The following is an 11,566-nucleotide window of genomic DNA, read 5'->3' on the forward strand; positions in this document are numbered from 1 at the left end:
ACCGCTACATCCTCATACCTAGCACAGCACCAGGCGTGTGGCAGCCCCTGGAAACAACTTGTTAGTTTGAATTGAGTCGTTGCCCTTTCTCATCCTGCCCCATGGCTGGCTTCCTTGCTGCTATATACAGGTGTATTCGTTTCCTAGGGATGCTGTCACGAAACATCACAAGCTGGGTGACTTCAATGACAGAAATGGATTATCTCAGAGTTCTGGAAGATAGAAGTCCACGATCAATGTGTTGTCAGGGTTGGTTCTATTTGAAGGCTGTGGTGGAGACAGAGCCTGTTTCACTCCTCTCTCCCTGCTTATGGTGGTTTGCTGGCAATCTTTGGCAACACTTGTGTTATAGATGTATCACCCTGATCTCTGCCTTCATCTTCACATGGCCTTCTCCCTGTGCATGTCGGTCTCTGTGTCCAAATTTCCCCCTTTTATAAGGACACAGTCATATTGGATTAGGGCCCACCCTCATGACCTCATTTTAACTTGATCATCTGGAAAGAACCTATTTCCAAATAAAGTCCAAAATCCCATGCACAGGTACTGGGGGTTAGGACTTTAACATCTTTGGTGGGGGGGACACAATTTAACCCATAACACGAGGCTTCTGCCCTCAGAGTCACCCACACTTGAAACTTCAATCATCTTTGCCTCCACTTTCACATAATTCAGAAAATATGGGTAAAGGGAATTACTAAGTAAAATAGACCCTTAAGCTGAGGGCTGGAGACCCCATGGCAAGTCCTAGAAGGTGTCTTTTTTTTTTTTTTTTTTGGTCACGCTGCACACCATGCAGGATCTTAGTTCCCCAACCAGGGATCGAACTCATGCCCCCTGCAATGGAAGCCTGGAGTCCTAACCACTGGACCACCAAGGAATTCCCTGGAAGATATCTTAATCCTGCTTTCAAGATCTGCAAGTGAGGAAGAGCAGATGTGCCTTTGGAATTCCTATTTCTCAGGCTGTATCACCTGGAGGAATGAAAACGAAGAGATTTTATTATTTATTTATTGCAAATAATTGCAAGAAAATATTTCCTTGGCTTGGCCCTGCCCTACCATCCTTTTCCACTTTTCTGAAGTCTCTCAAGTTCTCCCCCAGGTCGATTGCAGGAGGTGTCTCACAGAGACTCCCAGATAAGCATGCTTATTGCCACCTCTTGTCACCACTAGCTTTGCTACATGGGTACGAGGTTTCTCATTTCAGCCCCAATGGCAATGTTGCAAAACAGGTACTTCCAATGTCCAGTTTTTTTTCCACCCACATGATTCTTTTTTTTTTTATTGAAGTAGAGTTGATTTACAATGTCATGTTAGTCTCAGGTGTACAGCGCAGTGATCCAGATACATATATCTTCTTTTTCAGATTCTTTTCCCTTACAGGTTATTACAAATATAATATAGGTTATTATATTGAGTATAGTTCCCTGTACTATACAGCAGGTCCTTGTTGATTATTTTATATATAGTAGTGTATATATGTTAATCCCAAACTCCTAATTTATCCCTCCCCCCCTTTCCCCTTTGGTAACCATAAATTCATTTTCTATGTCTATGAGTCTCTTTCTGTTTTGTAAATAAGCTCATTTGTATCTTCTTCTTTTTTTAGATTCCATGTAATCGATATCATATGATATTTGTCTTTGTCTGGCTTCCTTCACTTAGTATGATAAATCTTTAGGTCCATCCATGTCGTTGCAAACGCCAGTTTGAGATGCACAGAACGTGAGGTCATTGTCCAAGGCTGTACACTTGCAAAGTGGTGGAGCCATGACTGAGCCCTGTGTGTCTGACTCCAGGACTTGCGCCTGTAACCCTGCCTTAATAAATCACAGCCCCAAGCTGATGGGAGGAAAAGCAGGTCCAGAGGAAGAAAGGGCACAGCCTGGTCAGAGGTGAATCTGACCCCAAATCCATATAGACTATTATCTTTTCCCTTTTTTAAGGAATTAGAACTTAGGCACAAAAACATGCATGGCCCAAGGCATTGTTTTCCAATACCTTCTTATGAAAAATTTCAAACATACAGCAAAGTTGAAAGAATGTTGCTGTGAACTCTCATATACCCACCACCTAGATTCTACTTTCATATTTTGCCATACTTGCTTTATCACACATCTGTCTATCCATCCATCCACCCATCATCCACTCTCACACATCTGTCTGTCCATCCATCCATCCATCATCCACTCATCGATCGATCCATCCATCCATCCCTTCATCCCTCTATCTGTCGTATCTAAGCATCTTAATTTTGATGCTTCCAAAGAAGTTGCATTATCAGTACCATCCCCCTCTAAGTAGTTCATCATGCAGAGAGTTAACTAGAATTCAATATTTGTATATAGATTTTTATCTTTTGAGATCAAATTTACGTTAAGTGAAATGCACAGATCTCAGGTGTAATTTGCTAACTTTGGACAAACGCCTACTTCGGTGTAACCCAAATTTCTCTTGAGCTGTAAAATATCACCAACCTCACCCCACAGAGATATAACATATTACCCTCCCTTTTATTCTTTTATATGGAAGTATAATGTATACCCAGTAAAGTCCACAAATCCTAAGTGGATAGCTCAATGAATTTTCATATGAACTCTAAGCTTTTAACCACTGGGCTGCACTTGGAGTCACTTTTCTTCTTGCTAACTGGATTTTGTCTTTGGGGTAGATTCTTTGATATTAATATAAATCAATTAGGTTTTTCTATTAAGAGTGATTTTGCTCCCAGATGACAGTTGGCAATATCTGGTGGCATTTAGGTTGTCACCACTTGGGAGGTGCTACTGGCATTTTGTAGGTAGAGGTCAGGGATTCTGCTAAACACCCTACAATGCACAGGATGGCCTCTTCCCCGCCCCCACCCCGGCCCCCAGCAAAGGATTATCTGGCTCCAAACATCAATAGTGTCAAAATGAAGAAACCCTGATATCAATAGACCTCAAATCTTCCAATCCATCCATCCTCCAGCATTACCCAGATGTGTCTGGATTTGAGACTGAATCAGCTTGGGCTCCATCAAGGGGTCCTGCACACCATATAGAAATAACTACACACCAAGATCAGAAGGGGGATGAAGCATCAAAGAGGCACAGAAACCACAGAGGAGGTGCAGTGGATCTGTTTCATTCATCTCTTTATGCACAGAGCTTGGTGTCTGGTGACTGGTAAGTAAGTAAATGAATTGGTCAGGAAACTCCTTTATTATTATTTTTTGGCACACCTCCTGCGTGTCAGGTACCCTCTGTGGTATTCCCAAATCTAGGGACTGTAAGAGATCCAAACCCAGATGTGTGATCGTGTGGTCAAGCTCTTTCACGGAGGAAGTTACAGAGTGCTCTGGAAACCGGGACGGGAGGTAAGCATGCTGTCTGTGGGAGGCGGAGGTGAGGGCGAGGGCCCTTCATGAATCACAGGACCTGTAAACAAAGCCTTTGAAGGAATGTGTCAGGTGAAGAGAGGGAGAGCAGTCCTGACAGAGGGAACAGCCCGGGCAAAGGCTTGGAGGGGAGAGATCATGCCCAGTGTTGTGGGCGTGGCAAGATGCTCTGGCGCTGCTGAATCCCTGGTTTACGGGGAAACTGCGCTCAGGCGAACCCGCGGGGGCGGGGGCGGGGGCGGGGCTGGTCCCATATCAAGATGAGCCTTAAGAGCCAGGCTGGGGACTTTTGGACTTGATCCTGAGGGCAATGAGAAGGCACAGAAGAATTCAGACCAGGGGCGGGGCATGGACAGTTTTGCATTTTTGGAAGGTCATTCTGGGTGGGTGGAGGCAGAGGATGCGTAAAGAGGCCCTTTCAAAAAGTCAGAGATGACGAAGGCTTGAACTCAGGTGGGGTTGGGGGCAGAGGGTCAAGAATGACGTAGAAGTTTCCGAGGATGGAAAGGAAGGGTCCAGGACAGGGTTTCACATAGCGCACCCCCAGAAGGCTGATTTCCCAAGGCTGCTAAGCCCTCATAGAGCTAAAGTAAATAGAATAGGGTACCCTTCTCAACTCCACTGAGGAAATCCTAGGACTTTATTTTTTTATTCAACAAGTATTTGAGGGCCCATTGTGTGTCATTCATGGGGGATAGAGCCATGACTAAGATAGACCCAGACCTGCCCCCTAGGGGGAAATGGAGACAATAAGCAAGTGAACAAATGGATGATACAATTTAGAAAATTGGCTTGGGCAGGAGGGGCATATAAAAAGAGGATGATGAAGTGGCACATGATGGATAAGGCAGGACAGTTTGGGGGGGGATGGTGAAGGCAGACTTCTCTGGCGAGGTGATATCTCAATGGAGGCTTGAGGGATGGGAAGGTGCCAGTTGTGTAGAGTCAGGCAGAGGTAAGAGCAGGTGCAAAGGCCCTGAGGTGGGCCTGAAGCGTGAAAAGAAATTGTCGTGAGGTGAGTCAGGCACAGAGGGAACAGCACGTGCAAAGGCCCTGAGGTTGCAAAGCCCTCACATGTGCAACTTCCAGCAAAGAGACCAGTGTGGTAGATCAGAGAGAGAGGGGAGAGGAGAGGGAAAAAAAGACTAAGAGGTGGCTGGAGCCAGACCCGAGGGCTGTGGAGGTCTTGGTGAGGAATTTAGATTTTATTCCACGTGTGGTATGAGGAGGACATTGGAGAGTCTGAACAGATGCGCTGTGGAGAATGATTTGGAGCAGAGCAAGAAGGGAGGCAGGGAGCCAATGAGCAACGTGTCCTCATTGTTCAGGTGAAAAACTATGGGCTGGCCCAAAAGTTCGTTCGGGTTTTTCCATGCGATGTAATGGAAAAACCCGAACGAACTTTTTGGCTAGCCCAATATTATTCGGACAGGCCTCGGTTCAGCACCGCCCTCTGCCCATTACATTTAAAAATTTCTAAATATTATATGATATCACTTATATGGGAAATCTAAAAAAAAAAATGATACAAATGAACTTATTTACAAAACAGAAACAGAGTCACTGACTTCGAAACACACTTATGGTTACCAAAGGGGAGAAAGGTCCGGGGGAGGGATAAATTAGGAATTTGGGATTAACGTATACACACTACTATATATAAAACAGATGATCAACAAGGACCTACTGTATAGCACAGGGAACTCTACTCAAGATTCTGTAATAACCTATAAGGGAAAAGAATCTGAAAAAGAATAGGTATAGGTATAACTGAATCATTTCGCTGTACACTTGAAACTAACACAGCATTGTAAATCAACTGTACTCCAATATAAAATAAAAATTAAATTAAAGAAATAAAAATTTAAAGTTAATTTTAAAAAACTTTTTTTGAGGTATAAAATCTACCCACTAAAGTGTACAATTCCCTGGTCATAAGTGGATGACTCAATGAATTTTTACTTACGTGTAACCTCCACACCGCCCAAGGTATAGAACATTCCTTTCCTCTAGAACATGGTTTCTCAAGCCACCACAGTACTGATGTTTGGCGTGGGCTGATCCTTTGTTGGGAGGGGCTGTCTTGTGTATTGTAGGATGTTGACCTCGACCCCAGCCAACACCCACTAGATGCCGGTAGCACCCACATCACACCTCTGACTTGTTTTTTTGTTGCTTGGAAGTTTGTGTGTTTTGACTACCTTCACCCATTTCCTGTACCCCTCCCCCACCACTCCCCACCTCTGGCAACCACCAATCTGTTCTCTGTATTACTGAGTATGGTTTGTTTAGATTCCACATGTGAAATCATACAGTACTTGTATTTCTCTGCCTGGCTTATTTCACTTAGCATAATACCCTTCGGGTGCATCCTTGTTGTTGCAAATGACAAGATTTTCTCCTATTTATGGCTAAATGATATTCCAGTGTGTGTGTGTGTGTGTGTGTGTGTGTGTGTGTGATGCTTTCTTTATCCATTCATCCATTGATAGACACTTAGGTTGTTTCCATGTCTTGGCTATTGTAAATAATGCTGCAATGACGTAGAGGTGCAGATATCTCTTTGAGATCAAGATTTTATTTCCTTTGGATAAATACCCAGAAGTGGGATTGCTGGATCATATGGTATGGTAGTTCTATTTAAAAATTTTTAACTGTAGGGGCTGCACCAATTTACATTTCGCCAACAGTGCATGAGGATTCCCTTTTCTCCACATCCTCACTAGCATTTGTTATCTCGTCTTTTCTTTTTTTATAGCAATTTATATGTACATATATATGTGTGTGTATATGATTATTTTAAGGTGCTAAATAATCATGTATATATGATTATTTTAAGGTGCTAAACACTGTTTTTCTTTACTTTTTTTATTGAAGTATAGTTTATTTACAATATCATGTTAGTTTCAGGTATACAGAACAGTGATTCAGTTGTGTGTGTGTATATATATATATATTATATATATATATATAATATATATATATATATATTCTTTTTCAGATTCTTTTCCCTTATAGGTTATTACAAATATTGAGTATAGTTCCCTGTGCTATACAGTAGGTCCTTGTTGGTTATCTGTTTTACATATAGTAGTGTATATGTTAATCAACCTCCTAATTTATCCCTCCCCACCTCCTTTCCCCGTTGGTAACTATAAGCTTGTTTTCTATGTCTGTGAGTCTCTTTCTGTTTTGTAAATAAGTTCATTTGTATCTTTTTTATTAGATTCCACACATAAGCGATGTCATATGATATTTGTCTTTGTCTGGTTTACTTCACTTAGTCTGATAATCTCTAGGTCCATCCATGTTGCTGCAAATGGCATTATTTCATTCTTTTTATGGCTGAGTAATATTCCATTGTATATATGTACCACATCTTCTTTATGCATTCATCTGTCGATGGACATCTAGGTTGCTTCCATGTCTTGGCTATTGTAAATAGTGCTGCTATGAACTATCTCTTGCCTTTTTGATGACAGCCATCCTAAGAGGTTGAAGCAACATCTCCTTATGGTTTTGATTTGCATTTTCCTGATGATTAGTGACGTTCAGCACCTTTTCATGTACCTGTTGGCCATCTGTATGTCTTCTGTGAGAACACTTCTCAGTTTGGACAGCTCAGAATGTCCCCAGACAGTGCCAAATGTCCCTGGGGAGCATAATTGTCCCTGATTGAGAACTGCTGCTCTAGAAGTTTCCCTCATGCTCCTTTTCCAATGTCCCCATCCCCAGCACATCATTGGCTTTCATTCCCATCTGTTAGTCTTGCCTGTTCTTGAACATATTATGAATGGAAACATAAGCTGCCTCACTGCAGTCTTGTGTGATTATAGAGCTTCTTTGCACCTCGGTTTCTTTCTCTGTGAAATGGGTTGATGAATGCACCACCTCATAGAACCAAATGAGCCATTAAAGCCTGTAAAGGAAGGAGGTCAGAGAAAACATTGAATAAATGCTGCTTGTTAATGCTGTGATTTAATGTCAGCGCCCTTAGCTCCTGTCACACTTCTTCCTGTTTCCCTAATGGCTGGCATACAGTAGGTGGTCAGTAAACATTATTATTATTGTAGTCATTATCGCTGCTGTGGAGTGACAAGGATTTGAACCCAGGCTACCCCTAGCACCAGTCTCATACCCTCTGGACTTCTAAGCCTGACAACCTGGCCTTGCCCATTTTCCTGCATGGAAACAACTGTCTCAGGAATCACTGATAGCTTCTCCTGAGCTTCTTCTACCTCTGCTTTTTTTTTTTTTTTTTTTTTTTTGGTTGCACGCATGCAGGATCTTAGTTCCCCAACCAGGGATCGAACTCGTGCCACCTGTAGTGGAAGCGTGGAGTCTTCACCACTGAACCGCCAGGGGAGTCCCTACCTCTGCCTTTTATATGACATGTGTATGGTAGTCTCTCCCTTGCCCTCAACACCCACTCCTCCTGCAGGTTCAGTGACGACCGACCGTGTGGGTTACTCCTCCTGTTTCTCTGATTGTGCCTCTACCGCTAGCTTCTCTCTCCCTTTCTGCCCAGGCAGTATCCTCAGCCTTCTGTCTTGCTCAGGCAGCCCAGCCCAGCCCTGACCTTTCCCTTCTTCCCCCAGCAATGCCATCGGAAAGCAAGGCTGGCTCAGGCCACACGGTCATTCTGGGTTCAGCAGAAGCCAGAGGTTGCTTTGCTCCTTCTCTGACCCTGCTGTTCGCTCCATGTCCCCACAGAAGGGCAGGCAGACCTCTGAGAGAAGAGCATCCAGAGACCTGCCCTCATCTTCCCCCGTTCCCAAGTGGTCCTGCTGACGTAGCTCAGCATCATCAAGGGTAGAGAAGGGAATATGGACCCCACTCCATCCTTGTCATCGGTGCAGGAACTGCCAAGCTGGGGGAGACAGAACAAACAGAGGCAAAGGTATTTATAGTTAAGACGACTAAGATTAAATAATTAAATAATAATAATAATATCTTAAATAATTAACATTATTTATAGTGGGGAGCACTCAGATCCCAGACCAGTGTTATCCAGTAGAAAGAGAACCCAAGAACCCAAGTCACATACGTAATTGGAGATTTTCCAGTAGCCACATTAAAAGAGTAAAAAGACACTGGTGCTGTTCATTTTCATCATCTATTTTATTTAACCAGTATATCCAAATAGTTATCATTTCAATAAGTAACTAGTATAAAATGACTAAGAAGATATTTTATATTATTTTCTCATACTACATCTTCTAAATCCGGTATGCATTTTAAACTTTATAGAGCATCTCATTTCAGATGCTAGATTTTTAATCTGAACTCTGGATCTGTATTTAGATTTCATAAAACTCCAGTAGAAAAAGTACATCTGCTAATTATTAGACAAATGCAAATCAAAACTACAATGAGGTACCACCTCACACTGGTTAGAATGGCCATCATTAAAATGTCTACAAATAACAAATGCTGGAGAGGGTGTGGAGAAAAGGGAATCCTCCACACTGTTGGTGGGAATGTGTATTGGTGCAGCCCCTATGGAGAACAGTATTGAGGTTCCTTAAAAAACTAAAAATAAAGCTAACATATGATCCAGCAACCCCACTCCTGGGCATATATCTGTAGAAAACCATACTTTGAAAAGATACATGCACCCCAATATTCATTGCAGCACTATTCACAATAGCCAAGACATGGAAACAACCTAAATGTCCATCAACAGATGAATGGATAAAGAAGATGTGGTACATATATACAATGGAATATTACTCAGCTGTAAAAAAGAATGAAATAATGTTATTTGCAGCAACATGGATAGACCTAGAGATAGATTATCATACTAAGTGAAGTTAAGCCAGACAAAGACAAGTATCATATGATATCGCTTATGTGTGGAATCTAAAGTATGACACAAATGAACTTATCTACCAAAAAACAACAGACTCACAGATATAGAGAACAGACTTGTGGTTACCAAGTGGGAGGGGGAGTGGGGGAGGGAAGGATCGGGAGTTTGGGATTCGCAGATGCAAACTATTATTTGTAGAGTGGATAAACAACAAGGTCCTACTGTATAGCACAGGGGACTATATTCAACATCCTGGGATAAACCGTAATGGAAAAGAATATGAAAAAGAATGTATATATATGTATAGCTGAATCACTTTGCTGTACAGTAGATATTAACACAACATTGTAAATCAACTATACTTCAATAAAATAAATTTAAAGAAAGAAAAAGTACATTCACATGCTTAAGCTGTTCCAAGCCTACTCATAAATTTTCTAATAACTGAACTGAGGATTGTTTTTTTTTTTAATTCAGATTAAACAAAATAAAAAATTCAGTTCCTCAGTCACACCAGCCACATTTCAAGTGCTCAGTGGCCACGTGTGGCTCATGGTGGGTGGCCCTGGAACATGAACATTATCCAGAAAGTTCCACTGGACAACAGTGTGGCTTTAGACCAGTTTGGTTTTTTTTGGGGGGGGTTGTTTGTTTGTTTTTGTTTTTTATCAGTGTCAGTATTGACATTTGGGGCTGGATAATTCATTGTCAAGTGGGTTTGTCTTTTGCACTGTAGGATATTCACCAACATCCCTGTAATCTATCCACTAGATGCCAGTAGCAGCCCCCCTTCCCCTCATGACAACCAAAAATGACTCTAGACATTGCCAAATGTCCTCTGGGGGGTGGGGGGAATAACCCTTAGGTGAGAAACACTGTTCTCGATCAAAACAGAGTTCAAATCCTAGTTCTGCTATGTGCTAGATGAGTGACTTTGGGCAAATCCCTAAGCCTCGGCATTCTCATCTGTGCAATGGGGCAATGAGTAGCAACCACCTTATAGAACCACTGTGAAGGTAAAACCTAGCTTCAGGGTCGTGGGGATGACTGGAAGCCATGCCCAGCGCATAGTAGGTGTTCAATAAACAGTAGTTGTGATTACCTATTGTGAACCTAAACCCATAAACCCCTGTGCACCCGTTGTAAGAGCAGGGCAGCTCCTGGACGCTGAGATCTCTCTGATGGTGTTTGGGGGTGCTCGTTATCGTGTCCTGGAGAGACACAGGATTTAAATCGCTTAAATAGGCAGAGTTCGGAGAGTCCAAGGATCTGGGGTCTGGTCCCAGCTCTGTCACTGATCTTGCTGGTCCTGGTACTTTTTGGGTGCCCAATTTTCCCCTCTGTGAGGTGCGGGGAGCTGACCACCGTGATCTCCCACTGGACCCTCTAGCTTGGCCTCTGTTTCTGATTGTTTCCTTAAGGAAGGGAGGAGGTGCCCGGGTAGACAACCAAGGGAGGGGGTTTGGACAAAAGCCAGACTCCACTTCCTGCTTCCTGCTGCCTCCAGTCTTTGCTAACACTGTGTCTTTTCCCTGGAACACTCCTTTCTCCACTCCCCACCTCCCCTGGCCCAGCTGGCTTCAGCTTATCCTTCAGGACTTGGTGTATGTGGCACCTCCTCCAGGAAGCCTTTCCTGATCCCCTGCCTGTTCCCAGTCTGGGACTGGTGTCTCCCACCGACTTCTACGCTTCTGCCACCCCACCTTGATCATTTGTCCATCTTGGCCAGGCTGCATGCCTGAAGTGTAGCAGGGGCTCAGCAGAGTGTGTCTATGCTGAGAGCAAGTGAATGGCATCCGGGCAAGAAGGGTGGAGAGTAGGTTAGCAGGACATCACATTGAGCATGAAGGACCGGGGGGGCAGGGGGGTGGGTGGGTGTTCTGATAAGCTCGGCTTGGCTGCAGGTCCATGGAGTTTGGCTCTGGGTACCAGATGCAGGAGAGATGTGAGGTTTCGTGGGGTAGCCACTGCCTGCCACCTTCACACCTGCGTGTGCCGTCCCCTGGATGAAAAGATAAACCCACCTGTCTGGCTGTTAGAGGCTTGAGGGGTGGACCAGGAGGGAGGGTGAGGGTCTCCTGAGCGCCTGGATGAGGGAGGAGCATGGGGGACACTGGGGATTACGTACCTAAGGAGGATCGTCCTGGCAAAATCTGTTTGGCAGACGGTGGGGGAGAAGGGCAGCTGTTGTAACAGCCCAGGCCTGGGGTGACAAGAATCCCTGGAGGCTGCAGCCTTGTCAAGGAGGAGGTAGAATCCCATGCCAGCCCCTCCTGCTCTTCTCTGCCCCTGGGGCCGCCGCAGGGCTCGGCTGGGGAGTGAGCACTGCAGCCCCCATGCTGGCCATGTGGGGCCTGGAGGGGTACGGGGTGG

The 11,566-nt window shown here is 44.0% G+C and overlaps 1 long non-coding RNA gene across 1 annotated transcript; it reads right to left on the reverse strand.

Annotated features, from left to right (window-relative positions):
• Nucleotides 1-902: 902 nt before the first annotated feature.
• On the reverse strand, nucleotides 903-11,182 carry LOC118891830. The gene is made up of 3 exons (XR_005019181.1): nucleotides 10,897-11,182; nucleotides 10,331-10,404; nucleotides 903-974 (listed from the first exon to the last, which is right to left on the reverse strand). It is a non-coding gene; the product is annotated as an uncharacterized LOC118891830 (long non-coding RNA).
• Nucleotides 11,183-11,566: the final 384 nt, after the last annotated feature.

The sequence above is a fragment of the Balaenoptera musculus genome, chromosome 3 (assembly GCF_009873245.2).
Source record: "Balaenoptera musculus isolate JJ_BM4_2016_0621 chromosome 3, mBalMus1.pri.v3, whole genome shotgun sequence".
Taxonomy (NCBI): domain Eukaryota; kingdom Metazoa; phylum Chordata; class Mammalia; order Artiodactyla; family Balaenopteridae; genus Balaenoptera; species Balaenoptera musculus.